The sequence below is a fragment of the Lissotriton helveticus genome, chromosome 8, assembly GCF_964261635.1.
Source record: "Lissotriton helveticus chromosome 8, aLisHel1.1, whole genome shotgun sequence".
Classification (NCBI taxonomy): Eukaryota; Metazoa; Chordata; class Amphibia; order Caudata; family Salamandridae; genus Lissotriton; species Lissotriton helveticus.
Window position 1 is genome coordinate 991,728,591 of NC_136069.1, and position 21,817 is coordinate 991,750,407.

Here is a 21,817-nt window from a genome sequence, read left to right on the forward strand (position 1 = left end):
TTCTGCGTAATTCAGATACTCTGTCCATCACCAGCCCCCTTTTTGAATCGTTTTGGCCACCACAAGTGTGGAAGGGAATGCTCAGATGTGAGTCCCTTGCTCACTGCACCATCAGGATTCAAGCAAGCCGGGCCGAAGACGGCTGTAATGCCAGAAACCGGCCCCCGGAAGCTTGTTTCCTTTCCAGTAAAGAATTGGCTTGGTAGTTTGGTCTGCCCTGTTCCCATGATGCACTGGGCCAGGGACAGACTAATTTGCATGTAGCCAGGTTCTGAACTGGGATGGTGCAGTGAGCTAAAAAACGGTGATGGATCAAGCCCTGATCTTTTGACTGGGTAGGAGTGTTCTGCTTAATTCAGATACTCTGTCCATCACCACCCCCCTTTTTGAATAATTTTGGCCACCACAAGTGTGGAAGGGAATGCTCAGATGTGAGTCCCTTGCTCACTGCACCATCAGGATTCAATCAAGCCGGGCCGAAGACGGCTGTAATGCCAGAAACCGGTCCCCGGAAGCTTGTTTCCTTTCCAGTAAAGAATTGGCTTGGTAGTTTGGTCTGCCCTGTTCCCATGATGCACTGGGCCAGGGACAGACTAATTTGCATGTAGCCAGGTTCTGAACTGGGATGGTGCAGTGAGCTAAAAACCGGTGATGGATCAAGCCCTGATCTTTTGACTGGGTAGGAGTGTCTTGCTTAATTCAGATACTCTGTCCATCACCACCCCCCTTTTTGAAACGTTGTGGCCACCACAAGTGTGGAAGGGAATGCTCAGATGTGAGTCCCTTGCTCACTGCACCATCAGGATTCAAGCAAGCCGGGCCGAAGACGGCTGTAATGCCAGAAACCGGTCCCCGGAAGCTTGTTTCCTTTCCAGTAAAGAATTGGCTTGGTAGTTTGGTCTGCCCTGTTCCCATGATGCACTGGGCCAGGGACAGACTAATTTGCATGTAGCCAGGTTCTGAACTGGGATGGTGCAGTGAGCTAAAAAACGGTGATGGATCAAGCCCTGATCTTTTGACTGGGTAGGAGTGTTCTGCTTAATTCAGATACTCTGTCCATCACCACCCCCCTTTTTGAATCGTTTTGGCCACCACAAGTGTGGAAGGGAATGCTCAGATGTGAGTCCCTTGCTCACTGCACCATCAGGATTCAAGCAAGCCGGGCCGAAGACGGCTGTATTGCCAGAAACCGGTCCCCGGAAGCTTGTTTCCTTTCCAGTAATGAATTGGCTTGGTAGTTTGGTCTGCCCTGTTCCCATGATGCACTGGGCCAGGGACAGACTAATTTGCATGTAGCCAGGTTCTGAACTGGGATGGTGCAGTGAGCTAAAAAACGGTGATGGATCAAGCCCTGATCTTTTAACTGGGTAGGAGTGTTCTGCTTAATTCAGATACTCTGTCCATCACCACCCCCCTTTTTGAATCGTTTTGGCCACCACATGTGTGGAAGGGAATGCTCAGATGCGAGTCCCTTGCTCACTGCACCATCAGGATTCAAGCAAGCCGGGCCGAAGACGGCTGTAATGCCAGAAACCGGTCCCCGGAAGCTTGTTTCCTTTCCAGTAAAGAATTGGCTTGGTAGTTTGGTCTGCTTTGTTCCCATGATGCACTGGGCCAGGGACAGACTAATTTGCATGTAGCCAGGTTCTGAACTGGGATGGTGCAGTGAGCTAAAAAACGGTGATGGATCAAGCCCTGATCTTTTGACTGGGTAGGAGTGTTCTGCTTAATTCAGATACTCTGTCCATCACCACCCCCCTTTTTGAATCGTTTTGGCCACCACAAGTGTGGAAGGGAATGCTCAGATGTGAGTCCCTTTCTCACTGCACCATCAGGATTAAAGCAAGCCGGGCCGAAGACGGCTGTAATGCCAGAAACCGGTCCCCGGAAGCTTGTTTCCTTTCCAGTAAAGAATTGGCTTGGTAGTTTGGTCTGCCCTGTTCCCATGATGCACTGGGCCAGGGACAGACTAATTTGCATGTAGCCAGGTTCTGAACTGGGATGATGCAGTGAGCTAAAAAACGGTGATGGATCAAGCCCTGATCTTTTGACTGGGTAGGAGTGTCTTGCTTAATTCAGATACTCTGTCCATCACCACCCCCCTTTTTGAAACGTTTTGGCCACCACAAGTGTGGAAGGGAATGCTCAGATGTGAGTCCCTTGCTCACTGCACCATCAGGATTCAAGCAAGCCGGGCCGAAGACGGCTGTAATGCCAGAAACCGGTCCCCGGAAGCTTGTTTCCTTTCCAGTAATGAATTGGCTTGGTAGTTTGGTCTGCCCTGTTCCCATGATGCACTGGGCCAGGGACAGACTAATTTGCATGTAGCCAGGTTCTGAACTGGGATGGTGCAGTGAGCTAAAAAACGGTGATGGATCAAGCCCTGATCTTTTGACTGGGTAGGAGTGTTCTGCGTAATTCAGATACTCTGTCCATCACCAGCCCCCTTTTTGAATCGTTTTGGCCACCACAAGTGTGGAAGGGAATGCTCAGATGTGAGTCCCTTGCTCACTGCACCATCAGGATTCAAGGAAGCCGGGCCGAAGACGGCTGTAATGCCAGAAACCGGTCCCCGGAAGCTTGTTTCCTTTCCAGTAAAGAATTGGCTTGGTAGTTTGGTCTGCCCTGTTCCCATGATGCACTGGGCCAGGGACAGACTAATTTGCATGTAGCCAGGTTCTGAACTGGGATGGTGCAGTGAGATAAAAAACGGTGATGGATTAAGCCCTGATCTTTTGACTGGGTAGGAGTGTTCTGCTTAATTCAGATACTCTGTCCATCACCACCCCCCTTTTTGAATCGTTTTGGCCACCACAAGTGTGGAAGGGAATGCCAGATGTGAGTCCCTTGCTCACTGCACCATCAGGATTCAAGCAAGCCGGGCCGAAGACGGCTGTAATGCCAGAAACGGGTCCCCGGAAGCTTGTTTCCTTTCCAGTAAAGAATTGGCTTGGTAGTTTGGTCTGCCCTGTTCCCATGATGCACTGGGCCAGGGACAGACTAATTTGCATGTAGCCAGGTTCTGAACTGGGATGGTGCAGTGAGCTAAAAAACGGTGATGGATCAAGCCCTGATCTTTTGACTGGGTAGGAGTGTTCTGCTTAATTCAGATACTCTGTCCATCACCACCCCCCTTTTTGAATCGTTTTGGCCACCACAAGTGTGGAAGGGAATGCTCAGATGTGAGTCCCTTGCTCACTGCACCATCAGGATTCAAGCAAGCCGGGCCGAAGACGGCTGTAATGCCAGAAACCGGTCCCCGGAAGCTTGTTTCCTTTCCAGTAATGAATTGGCTTGGTAGTTTGGTCTGCCCTGTTCCCATGATGCACTGGGCCAGGGACAGACTAATTTGCATGTAGCCAGGTTCTGAACTGGGATGGTGCAGTGAGCTAAAAAACGGTGATGGATCAAGCCCTGATCTTTTGACAGGGTAGGAGTGTTCTGCGTAATTCAGATACTCTGTCCATCACCAGCCCCCTTTTTGAATCGTTTTGGCCACCACAAGTGTGGAAGGGAATGCTCAGATGTGAGTCCCTTGCTCACTGCACCATCAGGATTCAAGCAAGCCGGGCCGAAGACGGCTGTAATGCCAGAAACCGGCCCCCGGAAGCTTGTTTCCTTTCCAGTAAAGAATTGGCTTGGTAGTTTGGTCTGCCCTGTTCCCATGATGCACTGGGCCAGGGACAGACTAATTTGCATGTAGCCAGGTTCTGAACTGGGATGGTGCAGTGAGCTAAAAAACGGTGATGGATCAAGCCCTGATCTTTTGACTGGGTAGGAGTGTTCTGCTTAATTCAGATACTCTGTCCATCACCACCCCCCTTTTTGAATAATTTTGGCCACCACAAGTGTGGAAGGGAATGCTCAGATGTGAGTCCCTTGCTCACTGCACCATCAGGATTCAATCAAGCCGGGCCGAAGACGGCTGTAATGCCAGAAACCGGTCCCCGGAAGCTTGTTTCCTTTCCAGTAAAGAATTGGCTTGGTAGTTTGGTCTGCCCTGTTCCCATGATGCACTGGGCCAGGGACAGTCTAATTTGCATGTAGCCAGGTTCTGAACTGGGATGGTGCAGTGAGCTAAAAAACGGTGATGGATCAAGCCCTGATCTTTTGACTGGGTAGGAGTGTTCTGCTTAATTCAGATACTCTGTCCATCACCACCCCCCTTTTTGAATCGTTTTGGCCACCACAAGTGTGGAAGGGAATGCTCAGATGTGAGTCCCTTGCTCACTGCACCATCAGGATTAAAGCAAGCCGGGCCGAAGACGGCTGTAATGCCAGAAACCGGTCCCCGGAAGCTTGTTTCCTTTCCAGTAAAGAATTGGCTTGGTAGTTTGGTCTGCCCTGTTCCCACGATGCACTGGGCCAGGGACAGACTAATTTGCATGTAGCCAGGTTCTGAACTGGGATGGTGCAGTGAGCTAAAAACCGGTGATGGATCAAGCCCTGATCTTTTGACTGGGTAGGAGTGTCTTGCTTAATTCAGATACTCTGTCCATCACCACCCCCCTTTTTGAAACGTTTTGGCCACCACAAGTGTGGAAGGGAATGCTCAGATGTGAGTCCCTTGCTCACTGCACCATCAGGATTCAAGCAAGCCGGGCCGAAGACGGCTGTAATGCCAGAAACCGGTCCCCGGAAGCTTGTTTCCTTTCCAGTAAAGAATTGGCTTGGTAGTTTGGTCTGCCCTGTTCCCATGATGCACTGGGCCAGGGACAGACTAATTTGCATGTAGCCAGGTTCTGAACTGGGATGGTGCAGTGAGCTAAAAAACGGTGATGGATCAAGCCCTGATCTTTTGACTGGGTAGGAGTGTTCTGCTTAATTCAGATACTCTGTCCATCACCACCCCCCTTTTTGAATCGTTTTGGCCACCACAAGTGTGGAAGGGAATGCTCAGATGTGAGTCCCTTGCTCACTGCACCATCAGGATTCAAGCAAGCCGGGCCGAAGACGGCTGTATTGCCAGAAACCGGTCCCCGGAAGCTTGTTTCCTTTCCAGTAATGAATTGGCTTGGTAGTTTGGTCTGCCCTGTTCCCATGATGCACTGGGCCAGGGACAGACTAATTTGCATGTAGCCAGGTTCTGAACTGGGATGGTGCAGAGAGCTAAAAAACGGTGATGGATCAAGCCCTGATCTTTTGACTGGGTAGGAGTGTTCTGCGTAATTCAGATAGTCTGTCCATCACCAGCCCCCTTTTTGAATCGTTTTGGCCACCACAAGTGTGGAAGGGAATGCTCAGATGTGAGTCCCTTGCTCACTGCACCATCAGGATTCAAGGAAGCCGGGCCGAAGACGGCTGTAATGCCAGAAACCGGTCCCCGGAAGCTTGTTTCCTTTCCAGTAAAGAATTGGCTTGGTAGTTTGGTCTGCCCTGTTCCCATGATGCACTGGGCCAGGGACAGACTAATTTGCATGTAGCCAGGTTCTGAACTGGGATGGTGCAGTGAGCTAAAAAACGGTGATGGATCAAGCCCTGATCTTTTGACTGGGTAGGAGTGTTCTGCTTAATTCAGATACTCTGTCCATCACCACCCCCCTTTTTGAATCGTTTTGGCCACCACAAGTGTGGAAGAGAATGCTCAGATGTGAGTCCCTTGCTCACTGCACCATCAGGATTCAAGCAAGCCGGGCCGAAGACGGCTGTAATGCCAGAAACCGGTCCCCGGAAGTTTGTTTCCTTTCCAGTAAAGAATTGGCTTGGTAGTTTGGTCTGCCCTGTTCCCATGATGCACTGGGCCAGGGACAGACTAATTTGCATGTAGCCAGGTTCTGAACTGGGATGGTGCAGTGAGCTAAAAAACGGTGATGGATCAAGCCCTGATCTTTTGACTGGGTAGGAGTGTTCTGCTTAATTCAGATACTCTGTCCATCACCACCCCCCTTTTTGAATCGTTTTGGCCACCACAAGTGTGGAAGGGAATGCTCAGATGTGAGTCCCTTGCTCACTGCACCATCAGGATTCAAGCAAGCCGGGCCGAAGACGGCTGTAATGCCAGAAACCGGTCCCCGGAAGCTTGTTTCCTTTCCAGTAATGAATTGGCTTGGTAGTTTGGTCTGCCCTGTTCCCATGATGCACTGGGCCAGGGACAGACTAATTTGCATGTAGCCAGGTTCTGAACTGGGATGGTGCAGTGAGCTAAAAAACGGTGATGGATCAAGCCCTGATCTTTTGACTGGGTAGGAGTGTTCTGCGTAATTCAGATACTCTGTCCATCACCAGCCCCCTTTTTGAATCGTTTTGGCCACCACAAGTGTGGAAGGGAATGCTCAGATGTGAGTCCCTTGCTCACTGCACCATCAGGATTCAAGCAAGCCGGGCCGAAGACGGCTGTAATGCCAGAAACCGGCCCCCGGAAGCTTGTTTCCTTTCCAGTAAAGAATTGGCTTGGTAGTTTGGTCTGCCCTGTTCCCATGATGCACTGGGCCAGGGACAGACTAATTTGCATGTAGCCAGGTTCTGAACTGGGATGGTGCAGTGAGCTAAAAAACGGTGATGGATCAAGCCCTGATCTTTTGACTGGGTAGGAGTGTTCTGCTTAATTCAGATACTCTGTCCATCACCACCCCCCTTTTTGAATAATTTTGGCCACCACAAGTGTGGAAGGGAATGCTCAGATGTGAGTCCCTTGCTCACTGCACCATCAGGATTCAAGCAAGCCGGGCCGAAGACGGCTGTAATGCCAGAAACCGGTCCCCGGAAGCTTGTTTCCTTTCCAGTAAAGAATTGGCTTGGTAGTTTGGTCTGCCCTGTTCCCATGATGCACTGGGCCAGGGACAGACTAATTTGCATGTAGCCAGGTTCTGAACTGGGATGGTGCAGTGAGCTAAAAAACGGTGATGGATCAAGCCCTGATCTTTTGACTGGGTAGGAGTGTTCTGCTTAATTCAGATACTCTGTCCATCACCACCCCCCTTTTTGAATCGTTTTGGCCACCACAAGTGTGGAAGGGAATGCTCAGATGTGAGTCCCTTGCTCACTGCACCATCAGGATTCAAGCAAGCCGGGCCGAAGACGGCTGTATTGCCAGAAACCGGTCCCCGGAAGCTTGTTTCCTTTCCAGTAATGAATTGGCTTGGTAGTTTGGTCTGCCCTGTTCCCATGATGCACTGGGCCAGGGACAGACTAATTTGCATGTAGCCAGGTTCTGAACTGGGATGGTGCAGTGAGCTAAAAAACGGTGATGGATCAAGCCCTGATCTTTTGACTGGGTAGGAGTGTTCTGCGTAATTCAGATAGTCTGTCCATCACCAGCCCCCTTTTTGAATCGTTTTGGCCACCACAAGTGTGGAAGGGAATGCTCAGATGTGAGTCCCTTGCTCACTGCACCATCAGGATTCAAGGAAGCCGGGCCGAAGACGGCTGTAATGCCAGAAACCGGTCCCCGGAAGCTTGTTTCCTTTCCAGTAAAGAATTGGCTTGGTAGTTTGGTCTGCCCTGTTCCCATGATGCACTGGGCCAGGGACAGTCTAATTTGCATGTAGCCAGGTTCTGAACTGGGATGGTGCAGTGAGCTAAAAAACGGTGATGGATCAAGCCCTGATCTTTTGACTGGGTAGGAGTGTTCTGCTTAATTCAGATACTCTGTCCATCACCACCCCCCTTTTTGAATCGTTTTGGCCACCACAAGTGTGGAAGGGAATGCTCAGATGTGAGTCCCTTGCTCACTGCACCATCAGGATTCAAGCAAGCCGGGCCGAAGACGGCTGTAATGCCAGAAACCGGTACCCGGAAGCTTGTTTCCTTTCCAGTAAAGAATTGGCTTGGTAGTTTGGTCTGCCCTGTTCCCATGATGCACTGGGCTAGGGACAGTCTAATTTGCATGTAGCCAGGTTCTGAACTGGGATGGTGCAGTGAGCTAAAAAACGGTGATGGATCAAGCCCTGATCTTTTGACTGGGTAGGAGTGTTCTCCTTAATTCAGATACTCTGTCCATCACCACCCCGCTTTTTGAATCGTTTTGGCCACCACAAGTGTGGAAGGGAATGCTCAGATGTGAGTCCCTTGCTCACTGCACCATCAGGATTCAAGCAAGCCGGGCCGAAGACGGCTGTAATGCCAGAAACCGGTCCCCGGAAGCTTGTTTCCTTTCCAGTAAAGAATTGGCTTGGTAGTTTGGTCTGCCCTGTTCCCATGATGCACTGGGCCAGGGACAGACTAATTTGCATGTAGCCAGGTTCTGAACTGGGATGGTGCAGTGAGCTAAAAAACGGTGATGGATCAAGCCCTGATCTTTTGACTGGGTAGGAGTGTTCTGCTTAATTCAGATACTCTGTCCATCACCACCCCCCTTTTTGAATCGTTTTGGCCACCACAAGTGTGGAAGGGAATGCTCAGATGTGAGTCCCTTGCTCACTGCACCATCAGGATTCAAGCAAGCCGGGCCGAAGACGGCTGTAATGCCAGAAACCGGTCCCCGGAAGCTTGTTTCCTTTCCAGTAATGAATTGGCTTGGTAGTTTGGTCTGCCCTGTTCCCATGATGCACTGGGCCAGGGACAGCAGACTAATTTGCATGTAGCCAGGTTCTGAACTGGGATGGTGCAGTGAGCTAAAAAACGGGGATGGATCAAGCCCTGATCTTTTGACTGGGTAGGAGTGTTCTGCTTAATTCAGATACTCTGTCCATCACCACCCCCTTTTTCAATCGTTTTGGCCACCACAAGTGTGGAAGGGATTGCTCAGATGTGAGTCCCTTGCTCACTGCACCATCAGGATTCAAGCAAGCCGGGCCGAAGACGGCTGTAATGCCAGAAACCGGTCCCCGGAAGCTTGTTTCCTTTCCAGTAAAGAATTGGCTTGGTAGTTTGGTCTGCCCTGTTCCCATGATGCACTGGGCCAGGGACAGACTAATTTGCAGGTAGCCAGGTTCTGAACTAGGATGGTGCAGTGAGCTAAAAAACGGTGATGGATCAAGCCCTGATCTTTTGACTGGGTAGGAGTGTTCTGCTTAATTCAGATACTCTGTCCATCACCACCCCCCTTTTTGAATCATTTTGGCCACCACAAGTGTGGAAGGGAATGCTCAGATGTGAGTCCCTTGCTCACTGCACCATCAGGATTCAAGCAAGCCGGGCCGAAGACGGCTGTAATGCCAGAAACCGGTCCCCGGAAGCTTGTTTCCTTTCCAGTAATGAATTGGCTTGGTAGTTTGGTCTGCCCTGTTCCCATGATGCACTGGGCCAGGGACAGACTAATTTGCATGTAGCCAGGTTCTGAACTGGGATGGTGCAGTGAGCTAAAAAACGGTGATGGATCAAGCCCTGATCTTTTGACTGGGTAGGAGTGTTCTGCGTAATTCAGATACTCTGTCCATCACCAGCCCCCTTTTTGAATCGTTTTGGCCACCACAAGTGTGGAAGGGAATGCTCAGATGTGAGTCCCTTGCTCACTGCACCATCAGGATTCAAGCAAGCCGGGCCGAAGACGGCTGTAATGCCAGAAACCGGCCCCCGGAAGCTTGTTTCCTTTCCAGTAAAGAATTGGCTTGGTAGTTTGGTCTGCCCTGTTCCCATGATGCACTGGGCCAGGGACAGACTAATTTGCATGTAGCCAGGTTCTGAACTGGGATGGTGCAGTGAGCTAAAAAACGGTGATGGATCAAGCCCTGATCTTTTGACTGGGTAGGAGTGTTCTGCTTAATTCAGATACTCTGTCCATCACCACCCCCCTTTTTGAATAATTTTGGCCACCACAAGTGTGGAAGGGAATGCTCAGATGTGAGTCCCTTGCTCACTGCACCATCAGGATTCAATCAAGCCGGGCCGAAGACGGCTGTAATGCCAGAAACCGGTCCCCGGAAGCTTGTTTCCTTTCCAGTAAAGAATTGGCTTGGTAGTTTGGTCTGCCCTGTTCCCATGATGCACTGGGCCAGGGACAGACTAATTTGCATGTAGCCAGGTTCTGAACTGGGATGGTGCAGTGAGCTAAAAACCGGTGATGGATCAAGCCCTGATCTTTTGACTGGGTAGGAGTGTCTTGCTTAATTCAGATACTCTGTCCATCACCACCCCCCTTTTTGAAACGTTGTGGCCACCACAAGTGTGGAAGGGAATGCTCAGATGTGAGTCCCTTGCTCACTGCACCATCAGGATTCAAGCAAGCCGGGCCGAAGACGGCTGTAATGCCAGAAACCGGTCCCCGGAAGCTTGTTTCCTTTCCAGTAAAGAATTGGCTTGGTAGTTTGGTCTGCCCTGTTCCCATGATGCACTGGGCCAGGGACAGACTAATTTGCATGTAGCCAGGTTCTGAACTGGGATGGTGCAGTGAGCTAAAAAACGGTGATGGATCAAGCCCTGATCTTTTGACTGGGTAGGAGTGTTCTGCTTAATTCAGATACTCTGTCCATCACCACCCCCCTTTTTGAATCGTTTTGGCCACCACAAGTGTGGAAGGGAATGCTCAGATGTGAGTCCCTTGCTCACTGCACCATCAGGATTCAAGCAAGCCGGGCCGAAGACGGCTGTATTGCCAGAAACCGGTCCCCGGAAGCTTGTTTCCTTTCCAGTAATGAATTGGCTTGGTAGTTTGGTCTGCCCTGTTCCCATGATGCACTGGGCCAGGGACAGACTAATTTGCATGTAGCCAGGTTCTGAACTGGGATGGTGCAGTGAGCTAAAAAACGGTGATGGATCAAGCCCTGATCTTTTGACTGGGTAGGAGTGTTCTGCGTAATTCAGATAGTCTGTCCATCACCAGCCCCCTTTTTGAATCGTTTTGGCCACCACAAGTGTGGAAGGGAATGCTCAGATGTGAGTCCCTTGCTCACTGCACCATCAGGATTCAAGGAAGCCGGGCCGAAGACGGCTGTAATGCCAGAAACCGGTCCCCGGAAGCTTGTTTCCTTTCCAGTAAAGAATTGGCTTGGTAGTTTGGTCTGCCCTGTTCCCATGATGCACTGGGCCAGGGACAGTCTAATTTGCATGTAGCCAGGTTCTGAACTGGGATGGTGCAGTGAGCTAAAAAACGGTGATGGATCAAGCCCTGATCTTTTGACTGGGTAGGAGTGTTCTGCTTAATTCAGATACTCTGTCCATCACCACCCCCCTTTTTGAATCGTTTTGGCCACCACAAGTGTGGAAGGGAATGCTCAGATGTGAGTCCCTTGCTCACTGCACCATCAGGATTCAAGCAAGCCGGGCCGAAGACGGCTGTAATGCCAGAAACCGGTACCCGGAAGCTTGTTTCCTTTCCAGTAAAGAATTGGCTTGGTAGTTTGGTCTGCCCTGTTCCCATGATGCACTGGGCTAGGGACAGTCTAATTTGCATGTAGCCAGGTTCTGAACTGGGATGGTGCAGTGAGCTAAAAAACGGTGATGGATCAAGCCCTGATCTTTTGACTGGGTAGGAGTGTTCTCCTTAATTCAGATACTCTGTCCATCACCACCCCGCTTTTTGAATCGTTTTGGCCACCACAAGTGTGGAAGGGAATGCTCAGATGTGAGTCCCTTGCTCACTGCACCATCAGGATTCAAGCAAGCCGGGCCGAAGACGGCTGTAATGCCAGAAACCGGTCCCCGGAAGCTTGTTTCCTTTCCAGTAAAGAATTGGCTTGGTAGTTTGGTCTGCCCTGTTCCCATGATGCACTGGGCCAGGGACAGACTAATTTGCATGTAGCCAGGTTCTGAACTGGGATGGTGCAGTGAGCTAAAAAACGGTGATGGATCAAGCCCTGATCTTTTGACTGGGTAGGAGTGTTCTGCTTAATTCAGATACTCTGTCCATCACCACCCCCCTTTTTGAATCGTTTTGGCCACCACAAGTGTGGAAGGGAATGCTCAGATGTGAGTCCCTTGCTCACTGCACCATCAGGATTCAAGCAAGCCGGGCCGAAGACGGCTGTAATGCCAGAAACCGGTCCCCGGAAGCTTGTTTCCTTTCCAGTAATGAATTGGCTTGGTAGTTTGGTCTGCCCTGTTCCCATGATGCACTGGGTCAGGGACAGCAGACTAATTTGCATGTAGCCAGGTTCTGAACTGGGATGGTGCAGTGAGCTAAAAAACGGGGATGGATCAAGCCCTGATCTTTTGACTGGGTAGGAGTGTTCTGCTTAATTCAGATACTCTGTCCATCACCACCCCCTTTTTCAATCGTTTTGGCCACCACAAGTGTGGAAGGGATTGCTCAGATGTGAGTCCCTTGCTCACTGCACCATCAGGATTCAAGCAAGCCGGGCCGAAGACGGCTGTAATGCCAGAAACCGGTCCCCGGAAGCTTGTTTCCTTTCCAGTAAAGAATTGGCTTGGTAGTTTGGTCTGCCCTGTTCCCATGATGCACTGGGCCAGGGACAGACTAATTTGCAGGTAGCCAGGTTCTGAACTAGGATGGTGCAGTGAGCTAAAAAACGGTGATGGATCAAGCCCTGATCTTTTGACTGGGTAGGAGTGTTCTGCTTAATTCAGATACTCTGTCCATCACCACCCCCCTTTTTGAATCATTTTGGCCACCACAAGTGTGGAAGAGAATGCTCAGATGCGAGTCCCTTGCTCACTGCACCATCAGGATTCAATCAAGCCGGGCCGAAGACGGCTGTAATGCCAGAAACCGGACCTCGGAAGCTTGTTTCCTTTCCAGTAAAGAATTGGCTTGGTAGTTTGGTCTGCCCTGTTCCCATGATGCACTGGGCCAGGGACAGACTAATTTGCATGTAGCCAGGTTCTGAACTGGGATGGTGCAGTGAGCTAAAAAACGGTGATGGATCAAGCCCTGATCTTTTGACTGGGTAGGAGTGTTCTGCTTAATTCAGATACTCTGTCCATCACCACCCCCCTTTTTGAATCGTTTTGGCCACCACAAGTGTGGAAGGGAATGCTCAGATGTGAGCCCCTTGCTCACTGCACTATCAGGATTCAAGCAAGCCGGGCCGAAGACGGATGTAATGCCAGAAACCGGTCCCCGGAAGCTTGTTTCCTTTCCAGTAAAGAATTGGCTTGGTAGTTTGGTCTGCCCTGTTCCCATGATGCACTGGGCCAGGGACAGACTAATTTGCATGTAGCCAGGTTCTGAACTGGGATGGTGCAGTGAGCTAAAAAACGGTGATGGATCAAGCCCTGATCTTTTGACTGGGTAGGAGTGTTCTGCTTAATTCAGATACTCTGTCCATCACCACCCCCCTTTTTGAATCGTTTTGGCCACCACAAGTGTGGAAGGGAATGCTCAGATGTGAGTCCCTTGCTCACTGCACCATCAGGATTCAAGCAAGCCGGGCCGAAGACGGCTGTAATGCCAGAAACCGGTCCCCGGAAGTTTGTTTCCTTTCCAGTAAAGAATTGGCTTGGTAGTTTGGTCTGCCCTGTTCCCATGATGCACTGGGCCAGGGACAGACTAATTTGCATGTAGCCAGGTTCTGAACTGGGATGGTGCAGTGAGCTAAAAACACGGTGATGGATCAAGCCCTGATCTTTTGACTGGGTAGGAGTGTTCTGCTTAATTCAGATACTCTGTCCATCACCACCCCCCTTTTTGAATCGTTTTGGCCACCACAAGTGTGGAAGGGAATGCTCAGATGTGAGTCCCTTGCTCACTGCACCATCAGGATTCAAGCAAGCCGGGCAGAAGACGGCTGTAATGCCAGAAACCGGTCCCCGGAAGCTTGTTTCCTTTCCAGTAAAGAATTGGCTTGGTAGTTTGGTCTGCCCTGTTCCCATGATGCACTGGGCCAGGGACAGACTAATTTGCATGTAGCCAGGTTCTGAACTGGGATGGTGCAGTGAGCTAAAAAACGGTGATGGATCAAGCCCTGATCTTTTGACTGGGTAGGAGTGTTCTGCTTAATTCAGATACTCTGTCCATCACCACCCCCCTTTTTGAATCGTTTTGGCCACCAAAAGTGTGGAAGGGAATGCTCAGATGTGAGTCCCTTGCTCACTGCACCATCAGGATTCAAGCAAGCCGGGCCGAAGATTGCTGTAATGCCAGAAACCGGTCCCCGGAAGCTTGTTTCCTTTCCAGTAAAGAATTGGCTTGGTAGTTTGGTCTGCCCTGTTCCCATGATGCACTGGGCCAGGGACAGACTAATTTGCATGTAGCCAGGTTCTGAACTGGGATGGTGCAGTGAGCTAAAAAACGGTGATGGATCAAGCCCTGATCTTTTGACTGGGTAGGAGTGTTCTGCTTAATTAAGATACTCTGTCCATCACCACCCCCCTTTTTGAATCGTTTTGGCCACCACAAGTGTGGAAGGGAATGCTCAGATGTGAGTCCCTTGCTCACTGCACCATCAGGATTCAAGCAAGCCGGGCCGAAGACGGCTGTAATGCCAGAAACCGGTCCCCGGAAGCTTGTTTCCTTTCCAGTAAAGAATTGGCTTGGTAGTTTGGTCTGCCCTGTTCCCATGATGCACTGGGCCAGGGACAGACTAATTTGCATGTAGCCAGGTTCTGAACTGGGATGGTGCAGTGAGCTAAAAAACGGTGATGGATCAAGTCCTGATCTTTTGACTGGGTAGGAGTGTTCTGCTTAATTCAGATACTCTGTCCATCACCACCCCCCTTTTTGAATCGTTTTGGCCACCACAAGTGTGGAAGGGAATGCTCAGATGTGAGTCCCTTGCTCACTGCACTATCAGGATTCAAGCAAGCCGGGCCGAAGACGGATGTAATGCCAGAAACCGGTCCCCGGAAGCTTGTTTCCTTTCCAGTAAAGAATTGGCTTGGTAGTTTGGTCTGCCCTGTTCCCATGATGCACTGGGCCAGGGACAGACTAATTTGCATGTAGCCAGGTTCTGAACTGGGATGGTGCAGTGAGCTAAAAAACGGTGATGGATCAAGCCCTGATCTTTTGACTGGGTAGGAGTGTTCTGCTTAATTCAGATACTCTGTCCATCACCACCCCCCTTTTTGAATCGTTTTGGCCACCACAAGTGTGGAAGGGAATGCTCAGATGTGAGTCCCTTGCTCACTGCACCATCAGGATTCAAGCAAGCCGGGCCGAAGACGGCTGTAATGCCAGAAACCGGTCCCCGGAAGTTTGTTTCCTTTCCAGTAAAGAATTGGCTTGGTAGTTTGGTCTGCCCTGTTCCCATGATGCACTGGGCCAGGGACAGACTAATTTGCATGTAGCCAGGTTCTGAACTGGGATGGTGCAGTGAGCTAAAAACACGGTGATGGATCAAGCCCTGATCTTTTGACTGGGTAGGAGTGTTCTGCTTAATTCAGATACTCTGTCCATCACCACCCCCCTTTTTGAATCGTTTTGGCCACCACAAGTGTGGAAGGGAATGCTCAGATGTGAGTCCCTTGCTCACTGCACCATCAGGATTCAAGCAAGCCGGGCAGAAGACGGCTGTAATGCCAGAAACCGGTCCCCGGAAGCTTGTTTCCTTTCCAGTAAAGAATTGGCTTGGTAGTTTGGTCTGCCCTGTTCCCATGATGCACTGGGCCAGGGACAGACTAATTTGCATGTAGCCAGGTTCTGAACTGGGATGGTGCAGTGAGCTAAAAAACGGTGATGGATCAAGCCCTGATCTTTTGACTGGGTAGGAGTGTTCTGCTTAATTCAGATACTCTGTCCATCACCACCCCCCTTTTTGAATCGTTTTGGCCACCAAAAGTGTGGAAGGGAATGCTCAGATGTGAGTCCCTTGCTCACTGCACCATCAGGATTCAAGCAAGCCGGGCCGAAGATTGCTGTAATGCCAGAAACCGGTCCCCGGAAGCTTGTTTCCTTTCCAGTAAAGAATTGGCTTGGTAGTTTGGTCTGCCCTGTTCCCATGATGCACTGGGCCAGGGACAGACTAATTTGCATGTAGCCAGGTTCTGAACTGGGATGGTGCAGTGAGCTAAAAAACGGTGATGGATCAAGCCCTGATCTTTTGACTGGGTAGGAGTGTTCTGCTTAATTAAGATACTCTGTCCATCACCACCCCCCTTTTTGAATCGTTTTGGCCACCACAAGTGTGGAAGGGAATGCTCAGATGTGAGTCCCTTGCTCACTGCACCATCAGGATTCAAGCAAGCCGGGCCGAAGACGGCTGTAATGCCAGAAACCGGTCCCCGGAAGCTTGTTTCCTTTCCAGTAAAGAATTGGCTTGGTAGTTTGGTCTGCCCTGTTCCCATGATGCACTGGGCCAGGGACAGACTAATTTGCATGTAGCCAGGTTCTGAACTGGGATGGTGCAGTGAGCTAAAAAACGGTGATGGATCAAGCCCTGATCTTTTGACTGGGTAGGAGTGTTCTGCTTAATTCAGATACTCTGTCCATCACCACCCCCCTTTTTGAATCGTTTTGGCCACCACAAGTGTGGAAGGGAATGCTCAGATGTGAGTCCCTTGCTCACTGCACCATCAGGATTCAAGCAAGCCGGGCCGAAGACGGCTGTAATGCCAGAAACCGGTCCCCGGAAGCTTGTTTCCTTTCCAGTAAAGAATTGGCTTGGTAGTTTGGTCTGCCCTGTTCCCATGATGCACTGGGCCAGGGACAGACTAATTTGCATGTAGCCAGGTTCTGAACTGTGATGGTGCAGTGAGCTAAAAAACGGTGATGGATCAAGCCCTGATCTTTTGACTGGGTAGGAGTGTTCTGCCTAATTCAGATACTCTGTCCATCACCACCCCCCTTTTTGAATCGTTTTGGCCACCACAAGTGTGGAAGGGAATGCTCAGATGTGAGTCCCTTGCTCACTGCACCATCAGGATTCAAGCAAGCCGGGCCGAAGACGGCTGTAATGCCAGAAACCGGTCCCCGGAAGCTTGTTTCCTTTCCAGTAAAGAATTGGCTTGGTAGTTTGGTCTGCCCTGTTCCCATGATGCACTGGGCCAGGGACAGACTAATTTGCATGTAGCCAGGTTCTGAACTGTGATGGTGCAGTGAGCTAAAAAACGGTGATGGATCAAGCCCTGATCTTTTGACTGGGTAGGAGTGTTCTGCTTAATTCAGATACTCTGTCCATCACCACCCCCCTTTTTGAATCGTTTTGGCCACCACAAGTGTGGAAGGGAATGCTCAGATGTGAGTCCCTTGCTCACTGCACCATCAGGATTCAAGCAAGCCGGGCCGAAGATTGCTGTAATGCCAGAAACCGGTCCCCGGAAGCTTGTTTCCTTTCCAGTAAAGAATTGGCTTGGTAGTTTGGTCTGCCCTGTTCCCTTGATGCACTGGGCCAGGGACAGACTAATTTGCATGTAGCCAGGTTCTGAACTGGGATGGTGCAGTGAGCTAAAAAACGGTGATGGATCAAGCCCTGATCTTTTGACTGGGTAGGAATGTTCTGCTTAATTCAGATACTCTGTCCATCACCACCCCCCTTTTTGAATCGTTTTGGCCACCACAAGTGTGGAAGGGAATGCTCAGATGTGAGTCCCTTGCTCACTGCACCATCAGGATTCAAGCAAGCCGGGCCGAAGACGGCTGTAATGCCAGAAACCGGTCCCCGGAAGCTTGTTTCCTTTCCAGTAAAGAATTGGCTTGGTAGTTTGGTCTGCCCTGTTCCCATGATGCACTGGGCCAGGGACAGACTAATTTGCATGTAGCCAGGTTCTGAACTGGGATGGTGCAGTGAGCTAAAAAACGGTGATGGATCAAGCCCTGATCTTTTGACTGGGTAGGAGTGTTCTGCTTAATTCAGATACTCTGTCCATCACCACCCCCCTTTTTAAATCGTTTTGGCCACCACATGTGTGGAAGGGAATGCTCAGATGTGAGTCACTTGCTCACTGCACCATCAGGATTCAAGCAAGCCGGGCCGAAGACGGCTGTAATGCCAGAAACCGGTCCCCGGAAGCTTGTTTCCTTTCCAGTAAAGAATTGGCTTGGTAGTTTGGTCTGCCCTGTTCCCATGATGCACTGGGCCAGACTAATTTGCATGTAGCCAAATTCTGAACTGGGATGGTGCAGTGAGCTAAAAAACGGTGATGGATCAAGCCCTGATCTTTTGACTGGGTAGGAGTGTTCTGCTTAATTCAGATACTCTGTCCATCACCACCCCCCTTTTTGAATCGTTTTGGCCACCACAAGTGTGGAAGGGAATGCTCAGATGTGAGTCCCTTGCTCACTGCACCATCAGGATTCAAGCAAGCCGGGCCGAAGACGGCTGTAATGCCAGAAACCGGTCCCCGGAAGCTTGTTTCCTTTCCAGTAAAGAATTGGCTTGGTAGTTTGATCTGCCCTGTTCCCATGATGCACTGGGCCAGGGACAGACTAATTTGCATGTAGCCAGGTTCTGAACTGGGATGGTGCAGTGAGCTAAAAAACGGTGATGGATCAAGCCCTGATCTTTTGACTGGGTAGGAGTGTTCTGCTTAATTCAGATACTCTGTCCATCACCACCCCCCTTTTTGAATCGTTTTGGCCACCACAAGTGTGGAAGGGAATGCTCAGATGTGAGTCCCTTGCTCACTGCACCATCAGGATTCAAGCAAGCCGGGCCGAAGACGGCTGTAATGCCAGAAACCGGTCCCCGGAAGCTTATTTCCTTTCCAGTAAAGAATTGGCTTGGTAGTTTGGTCTGCCCTGTTCCCATGATGCACTGGGCCAGGGACAGACTAATTTGCATGTAGCCAGGTTCTGAACTGTGATGGTGCAGTGAGCTAAAAAACGGTGATGGATCAAGCCCTGATCTTTTGACTGGGTAGGAGTGTTCTGCTTAATTCAGATACTCTGTCCATCACCACCCCCCTTTTTGAATCGTTTTGGCCACCACAAGTGTGGAAGGGAATGCTCAGATGTGAGTCCCTTGCTCACTGCACCATCAGGATTCAAGCAAGCCGGGCCGAAGACGGCTGTAATGGCAGAAACCGGTCCCCGGAAGCTTGTTTCCTTTCCAGTAAAGAATTGGCTTGGTAGTTTGGTCTGCCCTGTTCCCATGATGCACTGGGCCAGGGACAGACTAATTTGCATGTAGCCAGGTTCTGAACTGGGATGGTGCAGTGAGCTAAAAAACGGTGATGGATCAAGCCCTGATCTTTTGACTGGGTAGGAGTGTTCTGCTTAATTAAGATACTCTGTCCATCACCACCCCCCTTTTTGAATCGTTTTGGCCACCACAAGTGTGGAAGGGAATGCTCAGATGTGAGTCCCTTGCTCACTGCACCATCAGGATTCAAGCAAGCCGGGCCGAAGACGGCTGTAATGCCAGAAACCGGTCCCCGGAAGCTTGTTTCCTTTCCAGTAAAGAATTGGCTTGGTAGTTTGGTCTGCCCTGTTCCCATGATGCACTGGGCCAGGGACAGACTAATTTGCATGTAGCCAGGTTCTGAACTGGGATGGTGCAGTGAGCTAAAAAACGGTGATGGATCAAGCCCTGATCTTTTGACTGGGTAGGAGTGTTCTGCTTAATTCAGATACTCTGTCCATCACCACCCCCCTTTTTGAAACGTTTTGGCCACCACAAGTGTGGAAGGGAATGCTCAGATGTGAGTCCCTTGCTCACTGCACCATCAGGATTCAAGCAAGCCGGGCCGAAGACGGCTGTAATGCCAGAAACCGGTCCCCGGAAGCTTGTTTCCTTTCCAGTAAAGAATTGGCTTGGTAGTTTGGTCTGCCCTGTTCCCATGATGCACTGGGCCAGGGACAGACTAATTTGCATGTAGCCAGGTTCTGAACTGTGATGGTGCAGTGAGATAAAAAACGGTGATGGATCAAGCCCTGATCTTTTGACTGGGTAGGAGTGTTCTGCTTAATTCAGATACTCTGTCCATCACCACCCCCCTTTTTGAATCGTTTTGGCCACCACAAGTGTGGAAGGGAATGCTCAGATGTGAGTCCCTTGCTCACTGCACCATCAGGATTCAAGCAAGCCGGGCCGAAGATTGCTGTAATGCCAGAAACCGGTCCCCGGAAGCTTGTTTCCTTTCCAGTAAAGAATTGGCTTGGTAGTTTGGTCTGCCCTGTTCCCTTGATGCACTGGGCCAGGGACAGACTAATTTGCATGTAGCCAGGTTCTGAACTGGGATGGTGCAGTGAGCTAAAAAACGGTGATGGATCAAGCCCTGATCTTTTGACTGGGTAGGAATGTTCTGCTTAATTCAGATACTCTGTCCATCACCACCACCCTTTTTGAATTGTTTTGGCCACTGCAAGTGTGGAAGGGAATGCTCAGGTGTGAGTCCCTTGCTCACTGCACCATCAGGATTCAAGCAAGCCGGGCCGAAGACGGCTGTAATGCCAGAAACCGGTCCCCGGAAGCTTGTTTCCTTTCCAGTAAAGAATTGGCTTGGTGGTTTGGTCTGCCCTGTTCCCATGATGCACTGGGCCAGGGACAGACTAATTTGCATGTAGCCAGGTTCTCAACTGGGATGGCGCAGTGAGCTAAAAAACGGTGATGGATCAAGCCCTGATCTTTTGACTGGGTAGGAGTGTTCTGCTTAATTCAGATACTCTGTCCATCACCACCCCCCATTTTGAATCGTTTTGGCCACCACAAGTGTGGAAGGGAATGCTCAGATGTGAGTCCCTTGCTCACTGCACCATCAGGATTCAAGCAAGCCGGGCCGAAGACGGCTGTAATGCCAGAAACCGGTCCCCGGAAGCTTGTTTCCTTTCCAGTAAAGAATTGGCTTGGTAGTTTGGTCTGCCCTGTTCCCATGATGCACTGGGCCAGGGACAGACTAATTTGCATGTAGCCAGGTTCTGAACTGGGATGGTGCAGTGAGCTAAAAAACAGTGATGGATCAAGCCCTGATCTTTTGACTGGGTAGGAGTGTTCTGCTTAATTCAGATACTCTGTCCATCACCACCCCCCTTTTTGAATCGTTTTGGCCACCACAAGTGTGGAAGGGAATGCTCAGATGTGAGTCCCTTGCTCACTGCACCATCAGGATTCAAGCAAGCCGGGCCGAAGACGAATGTAATGCCAGAAACCGGTCCCCGGAAGCTTGTTTCCTTTCCAGTAAAGAATTGGCTTGGTAGTTTGGTCTGCCCTGTTCCCATGATGCACTGGGCCAGGGACAGACTAATTTGCATGTAGCCAGGTTCTGAACTGGGATGGTGCAGTGAGCTAAAAAACGGTGATGGATCAAGCCCTGATCTTTTGACTGGGTAGGAGTGTTCTGCTTAATTCAGATACTCTGTCCATCACCACCCCCCTTTTTGAATCGTTTTGGCCACCACAAGTGTGGAAGGGAATGCTCAGATGTGAGTCCCTTGCTCACTGCACCATCAGGATTCAAGCAAGCAGGGCCGAAGACGGCTGTAATGCCAGAAACCGGTCCCCGGAAGCTTGTTTCCTTTCCAGTAAAGAATTGGCTTGGTAGTTTGGTCTGCCCTGTTCCCATGATGCACTGGGCCAGGGACAGACTAATTTGCATGTAGCCAGGTTCTGAACTGGGATGGTGCAGTGAGCTAAAAAACGGTGATGGATCAAGCCCTGATCTTTTGACTGGGTAGGAGTGTTCTGCTTAATTCAGATACTCTGTCCATCACCACCCCCCTTTTTAAATCGTTTTGGCCACCACATGTGTGGAAGGGAATGCTCAGATGTGAGTCACTTGCTCACTGCACCATCAGGATTCAAGCAAGCCGGGCCGAAGACGGCTGTAATGCCAGAAACCGGTCCCCGGAAGCTTGATTCCTTTCCAGTAAAGAATTGGCTTGGTAGTTTGGTCTGCCCTGTTCCCATGATGCACTGGGCCAGGGACAGACTAATTTGCATGTAGCCAAATTCTGAACTGGGATGGTGCAGTGAGCTAAAAAACGGTGATGGATCAAGCCCTGATCTTTTGACTGGGTAGGAGTGTTCTGCTTAATTCAGATACTCTGTCCATCACCACCCCCCTTTTTGAATCGTTTTGGCCACCACAAGTGTGGAAGGGAATGCTCAGATGTGAGTCCCTTGCTCACTGCACCATCAGGATTCAAGCAAGCCGGGCCGAAGACGGCTGT